At 46.5% G+C, this 16,112-nt stretch overlaps 1 long non-coding RNA gene across 1 annotated transcript; it reads left to right on the top strand.

Moving 5' to 3' along the window:
* The first annotated feature begins 769 nt into the window (after positions 1-769).
* LOC138525563 (uncharacterized) lies at positions 770-1,808 on the top strand. The gene is made up of 3 exons (XR_011283363.1): positions 770-861; positions 1,172-1,250; positions 1,683-1,808. It is a non-coding gene; the product is annotated as an uncharacterized lncRNA (long non-coding RNA).
* Positions 1,809-16,112: the final 14,304 nt, after the last annotated feature.

The following is a 16,112-nucleotide window of genomic DNA, read 5'->3' as shown; positions in this document are numbered from 1 at the left end:
CCAAATCTTTGTCTTCATCATTATTAAAAGTGCTTAAACTACTTTACTAGGGAATTAAGCTATGAAGATTATACACAAGTACTGTGTTTCTGTACGACTTGCCTGCACCATTATGTGTATCCTTTTTTGTTCTCTCCAAGTGTGAATATATTAATTGGATTTATTGCATGCCAAACATTTGAATGCCCTACTTTTAATAATGGAGGCATCTTGCTACTTAGTTAGGATTCAATCACAGTATAATTAATGGTGAATTACTATTTTAACTGTGTGTAACTATATCCAAAAATCCCACAAACTGATAATACAGAGAGCGAGTTAAAGCAATTACTGCATAGCGCTGTCATACCAATGCTACAACAGAGAGCCACAAGTTGGCAGTGGTCACTATGATTACGATCTTTACCAAGTTACTTTAATCTTGCTGAGCGCACAGTTCTGCAAGCATGCCCATGTGACTAATATAAGATAATCTTATAAATTGGTAATACCGAGAGTGATCTCAAGTAATTACCATGCAACATTGTCATAACAACGCTGCAAGCGAGAGCCAAAAGATGGCGGCAGTCCCCATGACTAAGATTTAAACTTAATCACAATAAGTTGTGGAGAGCACAGATCTGCGAGCATGCATGTGTGCAAGTAGATTTGCAAATAATTTTAAGAATCATGTTCTACACTAGACTGACACACTAATAATACTATGATACAAGTTTATGTGATGCGCAACGGTCCGTAGTACACAAATTACATGACCGCAGCGCGTTGCCATGGTAACTTCTTAACAAAAGAGTCCCAAAATGGCACCGGCTGCACTTCCGCTTCGAGCGCAGCTGACACAAGTGATTTTTTTGCATTACGGTAAGCGTTTATACATACGATTACTTTCATATCTATGCAATCCAAATGTATGCACCCAAGTTTAGTCAACAGTGCAAATCCTCAGATAATTTAAAGCCCAATATGTATGGTGTGATACGTTTTCTTTATAGTACATGTAACGAGGGTGTTTACAATATGCTAATATCATGAATTGAACAATGCAAGGCACCATCAAATTAAACATAGCCGACACCAATCAGTGAATATAACAGGCAGATAGTGCAGACAACCTACTATGGAATGGTAGAATAGCCAATAATGGAAACAATTGTTAACATATCGTTTGTAGGAAAGAATTATGGGTTCAATCCTGCATATTAAAGAACACTACTAATTGAATGGACAAAAAAGCTGTGATGTTCCATTGGGTAAGTTACCCACTCCTGTGCAGGATCACTCTACATGTAGATTAGAAATGATATGATGGCTGTAATAATGTACTAACGAGTCATTTTCTTTCTTTTGCTTTCTCCTGTTTTGTTTTATTATTTTTTCCGACTTGTCTTTCCCACTCCCTCCCTCCCCACTTAATGATTTATATATGACTTTCTCATTACCTATACAATCCTCCCCAATGCCAACCCTCATTATCTGTCGCCATAATTACATTCTGCATGTTATGCCGATTAATAACAACAATATGATTTGATTTACATTTTTTGCATGTCATGCCGACTAATAATAACCATATGATTTGATTTGTTTCCAAATTATGGTTTACATTTGTTGAATTTTTGGACATTGGGTTTGTCTTTTATGGTTAATATGATTTATACCACTTGTTTTTATGATGAGTACAGTTCCAATGCAATTTGATAAACTTTAGTTGTGAACACTAGCCCGGATTTGAGAAACGCTCTGTTGAGCCGAAATACGTGTTATCATTAAGAGCACTTGTACGGAATAAATGCACTGAACTTTTGCCAGTAATTGGTGCAGAGTCCTGGAGTTTCTCTTTTTTTCACTTTAAACTAATGGGTTAGGCTTTATACCGCTACACTCCAGAGAACTGCAACACTTTGTCACATGGTGATAGTTGATAACACTAACCAATTCCATCCATTTTTTACATTGGCATACTATGATTGCTGAGATATCTTTGTGATTGACGAGTCGCCCATTAGACCAGCTCTGTAAAAAGCCAAACTGCCTTACTTACTTATCTATCTATGTAGCTATCTATCTGCCTATCTATGAACATCTACCTATCTATCTATCTATCTATCTATCTATCTATCTATCTATCTATCTATCTATCTATCTATCTACTTGCCTATGTTAGGTTGTGTCATTGTGATTTATAGCACCCGCTACTGCAATTTTCATGGTCTCCAGGCACTCTGGCGGATTTGAAAAGTAAAGGGGGTTCAGAAGGTTTAGTTAGTAGGAAGAGAGCTTTTATGCGCTATTGGTAGCTTTAGTTCACTGTGTGCTGGTTTGTTTTTAGTTGTTAGACATTATGTGCTGTTTTGGTGTATGCTTGTATATGGGGTGCTTTGTGTGGGATTGGTTTAGTTTCCTGTTGGGTGTTGTGGGTGTTCGTAGTTTGCAGTTTTTTTCCGTAGTGGAGGAGGTATGTGTGAGATTTGTTCAGTGTTTGAGGCTGCGTATGCAGAGTATTAGAGAGTTTTTAATAGGGGAGACTTGGTGGGAAAATAGCAAGTGTGTCAAAACGCAAATCCACCATCGTAACACTGTGGGCAAGATGCAGATAGTTGCAAATCACAAACAGTGGTGACTTAACAGGCAGCTACACCTACATTTGGGACAGTGCACCTAGATTCAATACAGTGGCTATGCTAAAATTTCACTGAGACTCAATATGACTATTCTCAAAAGTACACCTAGATTCAATACAGTGGTTATGCTCAAAATACACCTAGATTCAATACAGTGGCTTTGCTAAAAAATACACCCAGACTCAAACCAGTGGCTATGCTGAAATGTACTCTTAGATTCAATACAGTGGCTATGCTCAAAATGCACCTAGATTCAATGCAGCGGCTATGCTCAAAGTATACCTATTTTCAATGCAATGACTATGCTCAAAATACACCTAATTTCAATACAGTGTGCCTCATTACAAGTTAGCCGGTCTGGATTTAATGGTGCAGGTAAAACCGTACCGGCACCATTTTCAGGACTGGCTAACTACGACTTCTGTGGCCGTGTGGTGTTACAGCCACCAGGTCTGACCTGGCAGGCATAACACCACTGGCTGCAGAGGGACATGGAAACACTGGCACCATTACCGCATGCTGCTGGTGTTTCCTTGGCACCCATTCCCGTGGAGTCCTAGGGGAATTACCGGACCACCGGGACTGCCATGACCCAGTAATTCCGGCAAGTCCGGAGCCGGTAAATCCCTACGGGTCCAGTGGAAGCCGTCTATGCTCCAAGTACCCCTAGCTTCAAACGTTCCCTTTAAGTGTCGCACATATTTTTTTCTAATAACCATAATTTTGGTCATAGTGTGCCTAAATTCCTGCACTGACAATTGTTACATTTCGGGGTCATTTCTGAATTGGTTGAACGTTAGATAGATGGAAGATAAAATGTCAGTGTTGATGCCCTGGTCATCGGCCATATTGCCTTCCTCCTCAGAGTCAAAGATATCTGCCAACATTTCCCGATTTAAAGCTTTGGATTTTTTTTTCCCTTTGGCATCAATTCAACCCTTGACATGGCCATAATGGGTGGTGGTTGGTTTGTTGGACCTTTTTCTGTATGTGTATTTTGGAGGTTTATAGTGACATTTTCGAATGTCACAATTTTGAATTACTTTTTCTCAAATGAAAAATGCCAAAGAAAATGTCGAATTTGACCCTTGTTTTACTAACTAAACCCAAAAAAAATCTTATAAAATAAAAAAATATATATTCGCCATTTTTTTTCGACATTTGTTTTTCGTCAAAAAGACATTCGAAATTGTTCATTCGAAATTTTAACTGGATACCTATTTTGGAATCGGCTGAATTCTACTCTTGTCTTTGTCTGTAGGGGGGCCATACAACATCATATGTGTTGTGTCCTTTATCTTAAACATCAAATACATGATACCTTTACTTCCCTTGTGCCCAGTTTGAACATGTTTGCAGTCTCTAGATTTCCAGTAGACTCCTCCACGAGTCACCCTTAGTTTGAGCTGTTGGATACGTGGATTTGCCACTGCGGTTTCTTTCAAAGAGATTCTATGCTTAGCTGTTGAGGGCTGGTCTCGACCCATGCATCTGAAAGTCTGACCTAGAGTTCCGTTGCTTTGGCACCAGACTCTTCCATCTCTGAATCAGCATGCATGGTGTAAAAATGTGTGCTCCTGAAGGGTTTTCATTTAAAATTGTTGGCAAACCCAGAGCAGTCTTCAGTGTGGTCCCTTAGGAGACCGCTGTTATACACCCTGTGCGTACCTCTCCAGGATAATTTAAAATGTCGCTTTGGACATTTAAATGGTGTATTCTACTTCAGGGCATCAGAAAAACTACGCAAGCTAGTGTTCTGCAGCGTAAGTGGTCAACAACTGCTTCTAGGCCATCATGAAATCATATAACTTGCATATCCCTCCCCATCTAATGTACACCTTGTCGAGTCGCAGTAGAAGAACTCTTCCGTCCGTCTCTACTTAGATGTCAAATTCAATTATCTGCATGTAATGGCTTCTAAAATGTGTCTCCCCTCTACAGGTTTTGCTGCCAACTGATGGCAGAAAACAAATCTGAGGACATTCATGTGTAGGATGGGGATTGTGTCACAGGAATATGTCTGTGCATGCCCTTTTTTCGATTTAGAAAAAACAAATGTTATACTCCGAGAAACCAAATATTAAGCAGATTTACAAGGTTGAAAACTCCAGATTTCCTTAGCAACCAACAGTTGGTCCCATCTTGCTAGTAAACTACAATGGTCTCATTCAGAGTGTGACCAGAGGAACAAATAGCATGCACAAGGCCATCAGTCCCCAGAAGTTACCGGAACCACCAGGCAGACGTTAGAGCCTATGGCAAAGTAGAACAAATTATTCACTGTAGTGACTAACTTACTCCTAGTCTGAAGTCCCCCTTCCTCATACCTATGGAATATTCCATCCATCAGGACAGGGGCAGGGAACTTTTGTGCAGCACAAAAAATGGTCTCTTTAATTTTTACGCAAGGGCCATCGTTAACCCGGCTTCAGCCACGCCTTCCCTAGCCTCGTCCATCGCCCCTCACTCTTTTTCAATCGCCATGGTCGGTAGACATTTTAGCAATTGAAGAAAGCTTTTGAAGGGGATGGTGGGCGGGGTATGGAGAAAGGGGGACTCTGAGCTAGAAGTACTTTACTCTCTGTGGTGAATAATATCATTACTCCTACATCCTGTTTCCTTTCCTCCATACTTATGGGAGATTTCCAAGCACAGGAGAACATATACTGAGTATCTGGATACAAAAAGAACTCCCTACTTAAAGAGGTTTTGAAGGTCCGCTTTACCAAACTGAGTATCCGCTCTTGAGCCGAGATCAAGGCAGTAATGCTTGCAGAAGGCTCATGAGGAGGCCTAAGTGGCTGCCTTGGCTATGGTCTCCAAGTGCACATATTTTTAAAAATCCACTGATGCAGCCTTTCCTCACACAAGATGAGCATGGAGACATTTGTGTACGTGAAGCCCTTGAGTAGAGTGAGATTCCATGAAGCAGGAAATTATCCAATGGGAAATGGTAGCCTTAGTAGCTTGGGCTCTTTTTTGTGGATTTCCCAAATGTCACAAACAGGTTGGAGGACGTCCTAATGCGCTTTGTCTTTTCAGGTAGAACTTAAAAGCCCTTCTCACATCCAAGTTGTGTAAGATTTCTTTTGCTTCAAAACAGGTAATCAATAGATTGGTGGATAGGAAAATCTGAAAATCTTGGAGAGTTAAGAAGGATGTGTGCGAAGAACTACTTTATCCTTGTGAAAAGACCAAAGGTTCCTCGATGCAAAGAGCTTGTACGTCACCAAGCTTCCTCGCGAGGTGATGGCGACCAGGAAGGCTACCTTCCAGGAAAGGAATTTGGGTGATCATGGGCTTAAAAGACTTTTGACAAAGCACATTGTGAACCACATTAAGTTTGCATTTGGCTTGGGGGGGGGGGGTTTAATGGGAGTGTATAGATGAAGCAATCCGTCAAAATGCCACTTTACCACTGGGTTTGACTGGGTGAAGGTGCAAGAATCAGAATTCAGATAGGCGCCAATGACTGACAGATACATTCTACAGTAATATATTTGTGGCAGTTCCAATTTGAAATTGATTATTGTCAATTGTAGACAAAAGAGAGTTGCCCCCTTGGCTCAACACTAATGGCAGAAGCAGAGCCATTTTCTCCTATGCTGAGCATATGAAGATGGTTTGTGAACGGCTTGCACGGTGTAAAGATCATCTTCAGAAAGGTCCATGTGCGCCAGTGACCTGATCTCAGGAACAGACTGCTAAGTTCAGCAATTGAGGGAAGGGTGCCAAACCTGCTTGGTGTTTTGATGGAGGATGTTTGGGAATTCTTGCAAATGAATCAGAGGATGGACTGAGAGGCTTGTCAGGTCCGAGAGCCAGGACATAGCTGACCAACATGGCACTATGAAACACTACCTTGCAGTTATTCACCTCCTTCAGTTCAGAAGGGTGCGATGAATTAGGGGAAACAGTGAAAACGCAAGCTCTGACAGTCTATCTATCTATCTATCTATCTATCTATCTATCTATCTATCTATCCAGTTAACTCATGATTTTGCATAGCACTTTGAGTTTGACCCTCGAACTAGAACAGATGGTTTTTCAGCTGTTGTTTAGATCTTCTAATTTCTCGTTGCAGAGGTCTGCAAGAAGGGTGTTAGTGAGGTTCGCTGTTTGTAAGTAAAGCAATTTGCTCTGAGCTAGTGTACGTTTAACCTGGGATGTGAAACTTGTATTTTTTTACTTGGGCTCAAGAAATTTGAGGTGAGTACAATCTGAGAATGTCTGTCCAACGTGAGATGGAAGGGTGCCTGACTCTAAATGGCTTTGTGGGAAATTTTCATGGCAATAAAGGGGATCCCTGAATGAAATGGGAGCCAATAGATGTTTCTGAAAACTGGAGCATGGTGACCCTTTTTGAGGGAATTAGGTAGATTATGTGCTGCATTGCTATCAGCATTTGAAATGCCTGCAATGGATTGAGGGCGAGCTGCAAAGGGGTGGGTCTATAACGGATATGTTTAGCACCAATAATGGCATGAGGTAAGGTGTAGGAGTGCGTGTCGGCAAGAAGAGAGTGGCTTTTCCTAAAGAGCACGAGAGAGCAACTTGAAAAGGCAGTGACGTGGATCACTTCAGCTAGGCGCGACATGAAGCAGTTGAGGATAATTCTCAGCATGACATAGCATGCTGTCTGTTAATAATGCAATTGTCTTAGCAGGCCTTTGAATAGGACGTAGCGGCTTGTGTTATGGATTTTTACAATAACAATTCCTAATGATGTCTTTGACTGGTTGACACTCAGTTAATTAGAGCTCATGCAGGGACTACCCTTAGATAAAGGGTGCTTCATGATGCGAAGGTGAGAATGGGGTAAACCTCTGAGTTTGAAAAGAACCTGCAGATAGATCATTGACATGGATTAGACCCATAAATTCATGCGTGAATGGCCCCATTATAACCAAGCAAATTTGATGCTATGACTGGCCCTGATTGAAAAGGCATTAATTTGCCGAAACATGTGTCTCACAAAGTGCAATCTATCAGACATCACCAAGCAACGTCACTTATTACCCAATCAATATTGGAATGCACTAGGTATAACTGCAATCATTGTTTGAATGAACCTTTGTGGCGCTGCAACAACAAGTGAAGAAGGTTTGCCTCCCGTTGTTGGTACATTTTTCACGGAGCAAGAGGTATTTGCTCCATAACTTCACCAGCATGCAACACTGTCTATAGCGCTGGGGCAACCTATGTTGATAATCTAAGACCCCAATATGAAATACCCTGCTCGTACATTCACACCTTCTTGTCCTCAGCATGGCATCACTTCTGAGATTCAGACCCTCTAATCAACCTAGTACGGGGTCCTACAATTCAAGTTTAAACCAGGGACATCTACCCTATTCCTAGCCATCATAAATGCCCTTTATGCCCTCAAGCCTTGCACTGGACCCTGCCAAATCCTTTAACTTCCACAGACCTAATCTCCTCCCATCGCAGTCACCCCCACAAACTTCCCTCTAGAATTTGCTGACACCAATCAAGACAAAATCCATCACCTCCTCCCATTCTGCAAATTTATTTGCTCACTACTTTTATCTTTAAAATCTGTAAAATGTTTGACACTATCACAACCCTCTTCTCTCTACCTCCCCGACTCTCATTCAGAATACAACCTCTTCCCTTATCTCTTCTTCTTTTGACTACTTCATCACTAACTCTCTTATAGAAATAGCACTGTGTGTTTTCTCTGTGCTCCCTCCGCCTGCCTCCCTCCCTGCCTGTCCGCCCACCCCCACCCTCATTGGCTCCTCTGACTTCCTTGTGTTGGTCTGGTGAGCCGTTGCACACCGCGCTCACCATTTTCAGTGAGGCTGAGCGAGTGATTGCGGGCCCGGACTCCACTGGGTGAGACCCTCCTTGGGCCTTTGCTTTTTGTTGAATTTGTATTTTCCTGGTGACCCCTTCCCCCCTGCTCCTTGCTCCCTCTGTATGTTTTCCCTTTGATTTCTCCTCCCACTTCCCTCCCTGCCTACCTGCTCAAACACCACCCTGATTGGCCCTTTCTTAGTCATTACTGTCCTTCCCTGGGCAGCCCTCTGCTCAGCAGCCCCCGCGGGTAAGGACCCCAAGGTAAAGGACGGCTCCCACTGAGGCGGCTCCTGACTGTGTCTATAGGTGTCTGCAGGGGAAGCCAGTTGCCAGCCTCGCACCAGGGTTGACACTTTGATAGACGCTGCTGACACCTGTCCACTTAGCAGATACACAAACCTACATGTGTTCTTCGCCTGTTCTCACAAATTGGACTGTGAAAATGTTTAAGATTGCATTGTGACAGTTAGGCCTTTTTCCCCCTATTCAGGACTCTCAAACCTAGGTGTGTTGTCTCCTGTTCTCACAAATTGCATTGTGATAGTCTCTTAAAATATAAGCATTTGTCGTTTTGTTAAACCCTCTCACCGCTGTCTCGTCTGCTTGCACCCTGCCCTGCATCCTTCCCTCTCCCTACCTACTCTATGGTTCTCACTGTCTCTCCTATCTTCTCTAACTGCTTCTTCATCAACTATCCTACTCTCCTCACTAAATCTGGTAGGAAGAAGTTTAAAAATAACATCCTGGTCTCCAACCCAGACCTCCCTATCACTGACAACTATACCAGTGCCTCCTCCCGGCAAACTTTCACAGATATTGTCGTCCCGTCGCCAGACCTATGGATTCTACATATGGTCTTGGTGCTCTCTCCTTTCTCTTCTACTCCCATTAATGGTGGCACACGATCGCAGGCTGTCCTGGACTCCTTCCACTCCTCCAAAGTGATCATTAATGTTTACTCAAATGGTACTGTCTTGGTCCAAGGCGCGCAAGCAAACCTTCTCCTCTTTGATAGATGCTTCCCGCGCCTCATCAATTTCCTTTCTTCTCTTGCTGTCCCCTCTCTCCCCTCTTTGACTTCCTTGCCTCCCTTTGATGTCTCCTCCTTTGCTATCCTGCCCTGCCCTACTTCCCTTTCTGCCCTCCATCGGGCTTTCTCTACACCTCTGCTGGGCATACCTCTGGTTTGTACCCCGCCCCGGAAGTCTTTCAGGGTTGGCATCCTTCTCCATATTGCCACTCTTAACTCTTGTTCAACTGTCAAAAACTCTTCCGACATATGGCGCCTTCTCGAGGAACTTAACCTCGATGTCCTCGGTCTCACCGAGACATGGTTCACTGCCAGCTCTGTCACAAGCTTTGACACTCTCCTCCCTGACAGCTACAAGATCCTCTCCACCCCCAGGTCCAACCGTTCTTGAGGGGGCGTAGCCCTGATCTTCCCCGAGTGGATTCCTGCCTCTGTCATTCCTACGAAGGCCTACTCCTCTTTCGAATGGCTTGTCTGCAGGCTCTCTCTCTCTCCTAGCCATTCCGTTATCTTGGCGACTACCTATCGGCCACTTGGTCAGATCGCCTCCTTCCTTTCTGAGTGGGCAGACCTCTCCTCCTCTCTCCTGGTCTCGACCACTCAACTCCTCATTCTTGGAGACTTCAACATCTACCTGGATGCCTCCTGTCCTTCCTCTGGACTCTTTCGCAAACTCTGTGACTCTCTCTCACTCTTCACTCTGCAGGGCACACTCTGGATTTTCTGATATATGATATGGATATGATATGGTATTTATAACGCGCCTATACACAGGTGTTTCGAGGCCCGATGAGGCAAGGGAGGGGGTACAGAGGGAAGACAGATAACGATTTTACTAGGCCAAGTGTCATTCAGATCGCACAAGTGCATGGGAAGGGGGAAGGGGAAAAGTGTGAGGGGGAAGGGAGGGGGAAAGTGCAGTACATGGGAGAGGGCAAAGTGCAGTACATGGGATAGTAGAATATTAGGATAAATAACGGCCGAATGGTGGCACGTGCAAGGTAAGAGCAGGCATAAGTGCTGGTGGGGGACTGTAGGGATACAGAATACAGTTCCCAAGTGCGGGGGTTGCCAGGGAGGCAGTGCAGGTATGCAAATGGTGGGCCTGGGCCAAAGGTCAAAAAGGGTGGCCTGGTAGCCAGTGCAGTTTCAGCCAGGAATTTAGCAGGGGAGATGGGGAGAAAAAGCAGAAGCAAAGAGGAAGGTTTTGAGGTGCTTCCGGAACTGGAGATGGTTCTCCTCAAGTTTCAGGGAGGCAGGAAGGCTGTTCCAGAGAGAGACCCCTGCAGAGGAGAGAGATCTACCACCAACTCGTTGCTTGGAGAAGCGATGGACCCCGAGGGAGTTGGAGGCGGATGAGCGAAGAGCTTGAGAAGAAATATATTTGGGAAGTTAGAGTTGAAGATATTGCGGCCCCAGGCCGTAGAAGGCCCTGTGGACAATGCAAAGGGTTTTGAACTTAATCCTTGCAGCCACTGAGAGCCAGTGCAGAGATTTCAGTCCTGGAGAGATACGATCCCTGGGCTTGAGGCCAAGGACAAGTCTTGCAGTTCTGGTCTGGATAAGTTGCAGAGGGCAGAGAGTAGAGGCAGGCAGATTTAGATAGAGGCTGTTGCAATAGTCTAGCCTAGAGAGAACCAGGGCTCTGGAGACTGTGAGCTGCTGGGGGAAGGAGAGTAAGGGAAAAATCCCTCTGATGAGGTACAGCTGGTAGTGTGACTTCTTAGTGGCATCATAGATGTGAGGGGAGAAGGAGAGTGTGGAGTCGAAGATGACCCCGAGGTTTTTAGCCTCACAGGTGGGAGCAGGAAGGGCTGAGGGAGGCAGGCAAGAGATCTGCAGGGAAGGAGGGAGTGAGAGTGCCAATGAGTAAAATCTCAGTCTTACTGGTGTTGAGGCAGAGGTCATTAGCGGCACACCATTCCTGGATAGCAGACAGACAGTTAGAGATGAGGGAAGGAGAGGAGGAGGCTGAGGGTAGCCTGAAAATGAGCTGACTATCATCCGCATAGCACTGAAAGTTGGGGCAGAGAGTGGCGATGCGGTGGGCAAGGAGTGCCAGATATTGGTTGAAGAGCCAGGGAGAGAGGTTAGATCCCTGGGGACACCACAGGTAGAGAAAAAGATATCAGAGAGAAAGGATCCGAGTTGGACCTGGGAGGGTCGGTCGGAGAGAAAAGAGGTCAACCATGCCAGAGGCTGACCAGTGATACCCAGGTTATCATGGAGACAGTTGAGCAGCTTGGCATGGTTCACAGTGTCAAAGGCCGAGGAGAGATCCAGCAGGATGAGGACACATGGGGTGTTGGCATCGAGGTTGGAGAGCAGGTCTTCACAGATGTTCGGGAGAGCAGTTTCCATGCTTCTGGCAGCTCTGAAGCCAGACTGATGGTCATGAAGACAACCAACATATTCAGTGTGGAGATTAAGCTGGGAGATGGCCAGTTTCTACAGGAGCTTGCCCAGAAAGAGAGTGATGGAGATTGGGCGATAGTTAGCCCATCAGGAGGGGTCAGCAGAGGGTTTCTTAAGAAGAGGGTGCACAAGGGAGTGCTTCAGGGGGATGGGAAGACTCCAGTGGCGAAGGAGTGATTGCAGAACTCAGCCAGGGCAGCAGCCAGGGAGTCGATATGGTCCTTGATAGTTTTGGAGGAACAGGGGTGAACCTGTTTCAACGAGACTTTCATAGATCGGACTTGTCTAGAAACCTTGTCTGCAGAGAAAAAGGGAAAGGCAGAGAAGGAGGGAAGGGGGTGGCTGCAGGAGGGCCGGAGGAGGAGCAGGGAAAGGGAGGAGGGAGGTGATAGGAGGAGAGTGAGGACAGGATGTCCTGAGTTTTAGAAATGAAGTGAGAAGCCAATGCTGTGCATAGGGCCTGGGAAGGTACAGGAGAGGTAGAGACTGCGGCAGGATTGGCAAGATCCTTACAGATTTTAAAGAGTCCAGCTGAGTTGTTAGATGCCGCAGAGATGCAGGCTTGGATAAGGGCTCTCTTCTTGGTGAGGACGGAGAGCTGGTATTGCCTTTGCAGCAGGCGGCCGGCCAGTTTGTCAGAGGATGAACATGAAGCACGCCATTTCCTCTCGGCCACCCTGCACTTGCGTTTTAGGGTGACGAGATCAGAGTCATACCAGGAGTTACATTTGGCTTTAGGCTTCATACGGATTCTCATGACAGCGGCAAGGATATCAAGAGTATCAGATATAGAAGAGTGGAGTATCAGCTACAAGATCCTCTCCACCCCCAGGTCCAACCGTTCTTGAGGGGGCGTAGCCCTGATCTTCCCCGAGTGGATTCCTGCCTCTGTCATTCCTACGAAGGCCTACTCCTCTTTCGAATGGCTTGTCTGCAGGCTCTCTCTCTCTCCTAGCCATTCCGTTATCTTGGCGACTACCTATCGGCCACTTGGTCAGATCGCCTCCTTCCTTTCTGAGTGGGCAGACCTCTCCTCCTCTCTCCTGGTCTCGACCACTCAACTCCTCATTCTTGGAGACTTCAAAATCTACCTGGATGCCTCCTGTCCTTCCTCTGGACTCTTTCGCAAACTCTGTGACTCTCTCTCACTCTTCACTCTGCAGGGCACACTCTGGATTTTCTGATATATGATATGGATATGATATGGTATTTATAACGCGCCTATACACAGGTGTTTCGAGGCCCGATGAGGCAAGGGAGGGGGTACAGAGGGAAGACAGATAACGATTTTACTAGGCCAAGTGTCATTCAGATCGCACAAGTGCATGGGAAGGGGGAAGGGGAAAAGTGTGAGGGGGAAGGGAGGGGGAAAGTGCAGTACATGGGAGAGGGCAAAGTGCAGTACATGGGATAGTAGAATATTAGGATAAATAACGGCCGAATGGTGGCACGTGCAAGGTAAGAGCAGGCATAAGTGCTGGTGGGGGACTGTAGGGATACAGAATACAGTTCCCAAGTGCGGGGGTTGCCAGGGAGGCAGTGCAGGTATGCAAATGGTGGGCCTGGGCCAAAGGTCAAAAAGGGTGGCCTGGTAGCCAGTGCAGTTTCAGCCAGGAATTTAGCAGGGGAGATGGGGAGAAAAAGCAGAAGCAAAGAGGAAGGTTTTGAGGTGCTTCCGGAACTGGAGATGGTTCTCCTCAAGTTTCAGGGAGGCAGGAAGGCTGTTCCAGAGAGAGACCCCTGCAGAGGAGAGAGATCTACCACCAACTCGTTGCTTGGAGAAGCGATGGACCCCGAGGGAGTTGGAGGCGGATGAGCGAAGAGCTTGAGAAGAAATATATTTGGGAAGTTAGAGTTGAAGATATTGCGGCCCCAGGCCGTAGAAGGCCCTGTGGACAATGCAAAGGGTTTTGAACTTAATCCTTGCAGCCACTGGGAGCCAGTGCAGAGATTTCAGTCCTGGAGAGATACGATCCCTGGGCTTGAGGCCAAGGACAAGTCTTGCAGTTCTGGTCTGGATAAGTTGCAGAGGGCAGAGAGTAGAGGCAGGCAGATTTAGATAGAGGCTGTTGCAATAGTCTAGCCTAGAGAGAACCAGGGCTCTGGAGACTGTGAGCTGCTGGGGGAAGGAGAGTAAGGGAAAAATACCTCTGATGAGGTACAGCTGGTAGTGTGACTTCTTAGTGGCATCATAGATGTGAGGGGAGAAGGAGAGTGTGGAGTCGAAGATGACCCCGAGGTTTTTAGCCTCACAGGTGGGAGCAGGAAGGGCTGAGGGAGGCAGGCAAGAGAGCTGCAGGGAAGGAGGGAGTGAGAGTGCCAATGAGTAAAATCTCAGTCTTACTGGTGTTGAGGCAGAGGTCATTAGCGGCACACCATTCCTGGATAGCAGACAGACAGTTAGAGATGAGGGAAGGAGAGGAGGAGGCTGAGGGTAGCCTGAAAATGAGCTGAGTATCATCCGCATAGCACTGAAAGTTGGGGCAGAGAGTGGCGATGCGGTGGGCAAGGAGTGCCAGATATTGGTTGAAGAGCCAGGGAGAGAGGTTAGATCCCTGGGGACACCACAGGTAGAGAAAAAGATATCAGAGAGAAAGGATCCGAGTTGGACCTGGGAGGGTCGGTCGGAGAGAAAAGAGGTCAACCATGCCAGAGGCTGACCAGTGATACCCAGGTTATCATGGAGACAGTTGAGCAGCTTGGCATGGTTCACAGTGTCAAAGGCCGAGGAGAGATCCAGCAGGATGAGGACACATGGGGTGTTGGCATCGAGGTTGGAGAGCAGGTCTTCACAGATGTTCGGGAGAGCAGTTTCCATGCTTCTGGCAGCTCTGAAGCCAGACTGATGGTCATGAAGACAACCAACATATTCAGTGTGGAGATTAAGCTGGGAGATGGCCAGTTTCTACAGGAGCTTGCCCAGAAAGAGAGTGATGGAGATTGGGCGATAGTTAGCCCATCAGGAGGGGTCAGCAGAGGGTTTCTTAAGAAGAGGGTGCACAAGGGAGTGCTTCAGGGGGATGGGAAGACTCCAGTGGCGAAGGAGTGATTGCAGAACTCAGCCAGGGCAGCAGCCAGGGAGTCGATATGGTCCTTGATAGTTTTGGAGGAACAGGGGTGAACCTGTTTCAACGAGACTTTCATAGATCGGACTTGTCTAGAAACCTTGTCTGCAGAGAAAAAGGGAAAGGCAGAGAAGGAGGGAAGGGGGTGGCTGCAGGAGGGCCGGAGGAGGAGCAGGGAAAGGGAGGAGGGAGGTGATAGGAGGAGAGTGAGGACAGGATGTCCTGAGTTTTAGAAATGAAGTGAGAAGCCAATGCTGTGCATAGGGCCTGGGAAGGTACAGGAGAGGTAGAGACTGCGGCAGGATTGGCAAGATCCTTACAGATTTTAAAGAGTCCAGCTGAGTTGTTAGATGCCGCAGAGATGCAGGCTTGGATAAGGGCTCTCTTCTTGGTGAGGACGGAGAGCTGGTATTGCCTTTGCAGCAGGCGGCCGGCCAGTTTGTCAGAGGATGAACATGAAGCACGCCATTTCCTCTCGGCCACCCTGCACTTGCGTTTTAGGGTGACGAGATCAGAGTCATACCAGGAGTTATATTTGGCTTTAGGCTTCATACGGATTCTCATGACAGCGGCAAGGATATCAAGAGTATCAGATATAGAAGAGTGGAGTATCAGCTACAAGATCCTCTCCACCCCCAGGTCCAACCGTTCTTGAGGGGGCGTAGCCCTGATCTTCCCCGAGTGGATTCCTGCCTCTGTCATTCCTACGAAGGCCTACTCCTCTTTCGAATGGCTTGTCTGCAGGCTCTCTCTCTCTCCTAGCCATTCCGTTATCTTGGCGACTACCTATCGGCCACTTGGTCAGATCGCCTCCTTCCTTTCTGAGTGGGCAGACCTCTCCTCCTCTCTCCTGGTCTCGACCACTCAACTCCTCATTCTTGGAGACTTCAACATCTACCTGGATGCCTCCTGTCCTTCCTCTGGACTCTTTCGCAAACTCTGTGACTCTCTCTCACTCTTCACTCTGCAGGGCACACTCTGGATTTTCTGATATATGATATGATATGGTATTTATAACGCGCCTATACACAGGTGTTTCGAGGCCCGATGAGGCAAGGGAGGGGGTACAGAGGGAAGACAGATAACGATTTTACTAGGCCAAGTGTCATTCAGATCGCACAAGTGCATGGGAAGGGGGAAGGGGAAAAGTGTGAGGGG

This window comes from Ambystoma mexicanum, chromosome 7p (genome assembly GCF_040938575.1).
Source record: "Ambystoma mexicanum isolate Mex_15411 chromosome 7p, UKY_AmexF1_1, whole genome shotgun sequence".
Lineage (NCBI taxonomy): Eukaryota > Metazoa > Chordata > Amphibia > Caudata > Ambystomatidae > Ambystoma > Ambystoma mexicanum.
This window is presented reverse-complemented; position numbering and strand designations above follow the sequence as displayed.